Source organism: Crocodylus siamensis, unplaced genomic scaffold (assembly GCF_052110815.1).
Source record: "Crocodylus siamensis isolate JL-2025a unplaced genomic scaffold, ASM5211081v1 HiC_scaffold_401, whole genome shotgun sequence".
Classification (NCBI taxonomy): Eukaryota; Metazoa; Chordata; order Crocodylia; family Crocodylidae; genus Crocodylus; species Crocodylus siamensis.
Genome location: NW_028324811.1, coordinates 1 through 6,455, shown reverse-complemented (window position 1 = coordinate 6,455; position 6,455 = coordinate 1). Strand labels below are relative to the sequence as shown.

The window sequence follows — 6,455 nt, the reverse complement described above, 5'->3', positions numbered from 1 at the left end:
AGCGCGAGCGGGCGGAGCCCGGCCTCCGCCAGCCCCTGGAGGAGAGGAGGCGGGAGCGGCGTGGCCCTGCCCCAGACTCGGCCAGGGCCAGGCGGCCCCTCCGTCGCCCAGTCCGGCCCCAGGGTGTCTCCACCGGACCTGGCCTTGCCGGGGTTGCGGGCACTGGACGGTGCTGTGGCGGGGGCGGAGTCAGCCACCGCAACGTCCCTCGTGGTGAGCCGGCGGGCGGGCGGAGCCGGGCTGGGACGTGCGCGGCCTGGGCACCTGCAGCCCTGCCCCCACCCAGGCCTCTGCTTCTTGTGCAGCACCTCTGAATGCAGCCCTGTCTCCCGATAAGTTTTATCTCAGTGCCCCTTTGTTTTTCGGCATTTACTTGTGCTCCTCAGTACGCTTAACTTCCTTTTTGCTTGGCCCGGTACTTTTCGTCATCATCTTGAAGTAAAAAATCTCTTGGTTCGTTTCTTTGGAGGCTCAATGAATATTAATGATCCTTCAGGCACACATTGTTGGTGATACAAAAGGGTATATATTTGCAAATAGGGTCAGAGAGAGAGACAAAAGATCAAACGCTCTGCCCCCGGGAACACTCATCAGCAGGCTTTTATCCCCTCTCTCCTGAGCACGCGGAAAGAAAGTGTGATTTAGTGTAACAAAGCCTTGTAAAAGAGCGCTTGTGCTTACATCTCTATATTCATAAGACCTTTGACCTCTTCTTAACGCTCACACTCGTAGGCCACTTCTCTGAGCACCATCGTCTGCAACTCAGTAGCAGATAACTTAGAAGCACTTTGGGCAGTTTTTGCTAAGTAAAGGCGTGAACAGCACAAAATCATTTGGATAATAATAAAAAGAGCAAAAAGGCCTAATACACTTATAATGCACCGCTTCAACAGGGATTTCACCCATCCCCCTATATCTGGCAGCCAACCCCACCAATCAAAGAATTTCTCTTCGGCAACACCATGAATCACTTGCGACTGCTTTCTTGTGGAATGGAGATGCCCCTGCACTCGCTGGTGCTCATCTATCCAGGTGCAGCACATGTGGTTCACAACTGCACATTCCCCACCTTGGGTGGCCAGGAGATAGTCCCGGGCCATATGATTTTCAACAGCTGCTTGCCCCACCTGGGTGATCTCATCACTGAGAGCTCCCCAAGCGTCGGCACTAGCATTGATAAAGTTCCCCATGACTCCCGAAATATTTATAATGGCTTTTTCTAATTCAGCTACCCCTAACCAAGGGAGGAAGACCCTGGTAAATTGGTGAAACCCCACGTGTCGGAGAACAAACGGGTTCTCAACTTCATGCCAATGTCTGGGCGAGCCAGGTGGGAAGTTAGACACTTCATGCCACGAGAGGCTGGAGTGCAAGTCAAACGTCAGGACGTCTCTGCCCAAGGTACAGGTGCCAACCCAGTTCCACGGTAGAGTCTTATGGGCGTCATCCCCACATAGCCAGTACAAACCGGGAGCTGCTGCAGTACTAAGATCCCTACAGATTGCGTTCCCCTCCCGACATTTTCGATTGATGTGTAGGAAGGGGCACGGCTGTACCATTCTGGGATGAGATATTGATTGGTTACAGAAAACAGGACCTAACACCACATGAAAATCAAAGCCATCGAGCACTAAACTAGATATCACACTATACTTCCTATCTGAGGGTGTAAGGATGGCGATGGGCGCCCTATCGCAAAAATGGGACTGAACCTCTCCTGACACTTTTCCTCTTTTCTCAGTCCATGGCCAGGTGAAGGTCACCTTGCACCAGGGGTAATGCCCTACAAAGTAGCCAGCCTCCCCCGTCCTTCCTGTCTTATTAAACTTAGAGGGCTGCTTCCAGCCCTGAGGACCATTTCCAACTGTCTTGAGCCACTTTCACGCTGTCTCAGGCTGGGACTTCACACTGAAAAGGAAGCGGAGAGAGAAAGATGATGATGCTGTCAGTCTCTGCAGCCTTGATTTTAAGGTAACTAAAGCTTTTTTTTTCCCCCCAAGTCATACTATCACTATCAGCTGTTGTGTTGCTATCAATCACACAGCTCCCCAAAGTCCCCTAATGTTGAATGTCTTGTAAAAGAAACTGATACTCACACTTAAAAAAAGAAAAGAATTGCTTTCAGGTGCTGGGTACTAGAAATATTTACAGATAGTGGTGGCAAGGATGATGACAGCCCAGTGTCTGTTTTCATTCTGTTGTGAAACATTGTACTACAAGCAAACTGGACTTCTGGTGAATGTTACTCATTCACGAAGAGAGGTTAAAATATGACTGAAGTAAACATCCTGAGTCGTTTGTGGTGGGGACCAGAAGTCTAATCTTCCAAGGAAGAATACCACCCAAAATAGGTTTTCTGGAAAGGGAAACTTCTTATTGTAATTAAGATTCTTTGAGGATGCCACTGCCCAGGAATTGTCCAAAGGGCAGAAAGGAGTGTAGCAGTTTTTCTGGGAAGTGCCAGTGAATTCAACTGGTAGCTAAATAGACTTTTACAATTTATTAACTTTGCATAAATTCACATTTACGGATGGGGAGCATCTTGTTTAACCTCACTTCTTTGTATCCTTTATTGCTGTATCTTTGCATCTGTGCACTATTTGACTGGTTTCCCAATCAAATGGGGGTGATTGAGAAATGTCACTGCTTTGCCGCTTTCCATGAAGGATCACCTCTGTCCAAAGAACTAACTAAGCTTTTTGGTGTTTGATCTGTAGAATAGATCCACTCTTCTGGACAGGACTGCCCCTAGATTTTTTTTTTTCTTGGAATCTGGCATGTGTTTTCTAGTCCAAAAAAGAGGAAGCATATCAACCAGAGCTTATGTCACAGCAATGACATCTGTATGTGGAGAATTTTTGTTTCAGATGGGTCTCAATTTTGCATGTCCTTAGCTGTAGAAGTATACGTGAGAGGTGGACAGCTGAGAGTTCTGGGTAAAAGAAACCTGCCAGGAAGATGATTTTAAAAGTAAAAAAGCCATTCATTCAGCTGCACTGAAGAGAATCCCTGTGAATTAGGAGTTGTGCCTACAGCAGGAATCAACGTCAGGAGAAAATATAATTGTCTGTAACCTAACTGCCTCTTAATTGAGATTATCTTGGAGTAAGGAACAGCTTAAGCCATGTAGCTAGTCACTCAGACCATGTCTTGTTTAACCTGACCTTTTACACTTTTAAATGATCTGGCTACCCATGACACTCTCATCAGTTCTGAAGTCGCACCTACAAAGTACACTCCAGTGCATTTTTAAACCCTGTTTATATCTGAGTGCTAGCTACTTTACCTCTTGTCCTTACATGGTGTATTTTATGTACACACGTACCTTTTGATACAAAGAGACACAGCATTCAAAAGCCTTAAAGCCAGCAAAGCCATGGTTGCGTGGTAACGTTTTCTAAAGCACCTAAGTGACGTGGCCTTCCAAGCCTCACTTTTAAAAGTAGAGTCTACAGTTAGTCTGTATTTGGGTGCATTTCAAATACGTTTTTCAGCTATTGCAGGCAATTGGTGTAAAAAATCTGGTGCCATGCAACTCTGTGTATCCATATATAGGGCTGATCCTGCCTGAGGCTGAGGGTTGGACTGGATGACCTCTGAAGGTCCCTTCCAGCCCCACTTCTCTGGGATTCTCCGAGATGCGTGCACCCACATGATTCATAAGATTAAAAGGTATCATGATGATCTACCCTGACGTTTTGCATAATTCAGTACTGTTACCCTGTTTTGACACAGCGGGAACTGTTAGTCTGAGGCCCAGCACATCCAGTGTGTCAAATGACACAGGAAAAATCAAGCAAAACCCCAAAGCTTTTGTACAGATTCCTCCCTCCTCTGTAGTTTTCAGTCAAATGTTGACTGGCTTAAAGTTGGCTTATATTAGGGATATGTTGAAGGGTTTAGGGCATACCCAGAAACCCTTTGATCTCAAACTTCCACACACTCTTGAGGGGAGCAGGGGGAGTAAGCCTTTGAGGATCCTGTGCATTTATCCTGAACTTCAACTATGTTTGTGACTAATATTTTGTTAAGTAAAAGATCAGCTTATGCAGTGTGCTGCAGTGTTACCCTGCTAACATAGGAGTGCAGAATGATTCACTCTGAGAGCATCCCACACTGTTTTCTGAAGGTGTGTACTGTATATCCTAATATTTGTTTAGCAACCAACTTATGACCCTTCTATATCTGATGGGGGCAGTGTCTTTTGCCAGAAGCAAGAGGAAGCCGTGCTGAGTAACATGCAGTAACCCAGTCTTGTCTGGACTGGAGTTCTTTAGTGACCATGGGTTACTAATCTCTGGAAGAGGAGAGTCCAACTGCTGGGGTGTCTAAGGGTACAGCTTTGGGAAGAAGACTTACAAAAAGTGGGAATCTTCACTGAATTAACTATTTAAGAACTGGAGTTTGGAAAGGAGAATCAGGAACAAACGTGCATGTATATGACTGACTCATGAGCATTACTCAGCATGAATAAGGGTAGCGCTCTACAGCTGTAGCAGTACTGGCAATACAGGGGAATTTGGCTAAGAAACCTTAACATGTTCCTAGGCCCTTCCCTCTAGTGGGATGGGGTGGGGAAAGATGGACAAGCCTGGGATTTCTAATCTAGCACGTGAACTAGGGAATTCTGGGACCAAATTCTTATTCTCCATCACTTGTGATGTTCAAGTCATCATTGCCGCCCTCTTGATTGCTGCCCAGTGGAAGCCAACCTTGTGCGAGAAATGAAGATCCACACCCTCCCCATCTGCCACTCCAGCCCCACTTCTCCTGGTTTATCTGCTGCTCTGCTTTCTGCTCCCTGTCTGTCCTGCCACTGTGCTGCCTGTCCTTTCCCTGATCATCATTTGAGCCCAGTTTTTCTCCTGCCCAGGCAGGGGGTCAGACTTGAAGATCTCCAAGGCCCCTTCAGGCCCGACTTCTATGATTCTATGAAACTTAGAGGGCTGCTTCCAGCTCTGAGGACAATTTCCAACTGTCTCGAGCTGCTTTCCACCACGTAGCTATTGACAGTTGGTTTCTGCTAGATGGGGGGAAGAACCTGACAAAGCTGGTATTGGAGTCAGTTCCCCAAACCTCAAGGGGGACCAGCACCCCAAGGACTGGGATTGCCTTGGTCAGGTGGGTGGGCCCAGGTATGCATACCCAGCAATTTGTAAGGTTTCCTGCATGAGCAATGCTCTGTCCCAGGAATACAACACTGTTTTCTTCCCATGCCCCAACTGGAACCCTTAGCAAGAGGCAAAGCAAAAGAAGGGGGAGCATCTTAGGGCCTGCCCGAGCACTGTCCCAATGCAGCTATCTCTTGAAACTCTGAGGAACTTTCTTCAACTAAAACTTCAGTCTCCAGCACACTACTAATGACACAACACTGATCAGAAGAATACAAAAGAGCGGCACTCCCTGGGGAGTTTCTAAATCTACGCATTATCTGCAATTTTCCCATGGGTTGGTGCTAGTCACGCTAATATTACTAAAGCATATTAGTACACAGAACTGAAGTTCATAGCTTTGAATGAAGCTTGGCTAGCCGGGTAGGTTATCTTTGAGACTTCATTGTCTAATCTTCACTCACAGGAACTCTTCGAGATTTTGTCATCTGATGTTCACTCACAGGAACCCTCTGGATCTTCAAGGAGGTATCGCCAGTGAGAGAAACCTTCCACCCTGTTGGGGCAGATACCTTTTTGCAGTGGGAGGTATGGATCCAAGCAGAAACCTCGGCAACCTTTACGGCAGTTGGGGTGGTCAGCAGGACCTGAAAAGGCTCCTTCCACCGAGACTGCAGGCAATCTTTCCTCTGGTGGACCTTAATCAAGATCCAATCTCTCAGTTGGACCGGACTGACAACCAAGTCACCATCTAGAGACTGATGTTGTGCTGTGGCTTTAACCTGCAATGAGATAACCGTGAGGGCCTTGGTGAGCCCTTGGCAGTAGGTTAATAGGGAATCATGGAGATGAGTCAGATGTTGGGGTGGAGGAGTGGCAAGTCCCCTCATGGGTTATCCCATAACAATCTCAAATGGGGTCAGACCCGCAGATCTCTGAACAGAGTTTTGGATTTGGAAAAGAACCAAGGGGAGGGATTCCGGCCACTTTAGACCAGTATGTGCACCAGGCGAAGCTTAATATCAAAGTTTTTCCATTCCACTTTACCCCCACTCTGAGGATGGTTTGGGGTGTGGAGTTGAAATCAGATGGAAAGGGCCTTGCAAACATGTTGGACCACCTGGCCAATAAAATGAGGGCCTCGGTCTGAGTCCAGGGAGAGGGGTAGACCGAAGTGGGGCACCAGGTCAAAAAGAAGTTTCTTGGCCACAGTGAGAGCATCAGCTCATCGGCAAGGGTATGCCTCAGGCCAGCCACTGAAAAGGCAGACAAGGACCAGCACATATTTCCAGGGTCCTGACCTGAGCAGCTCAATAAAGTCCGTCTGGAGGTGGGAGAGGGGAT

General features: G+C 47.4%; 1 long non-coding RNA gene across 2 annotated transcripts; it reads left to right on the top strand.

Annotated features, from left to right (window-relative positions):
- The first annotated feature begins 672 nt into the window (after positions 1 to 672).
- LOC149851709 (uncharacterized) lies at positions 673 to 6,446 on the top strand. Of its 2 annotated transcripts, none has more exons than XR_016439566.1 (3): positions 673 to 1,401; positions 1,742 to 1,971; positions 5,578 to 6,446. It is a non-coding gene; the product is annotated as an uncharacterized LOC149851709 (long non-coding RNA). The 2 variants fall into 2 exon arrangements; XR_016439567.1 differs by adding an exon at positions 2,718 to 3,672 and having other exon boundaries at positions 673 to 1,971.
- Positions 6,447 to 6,455: the final 9 nt, after the last annotated feature.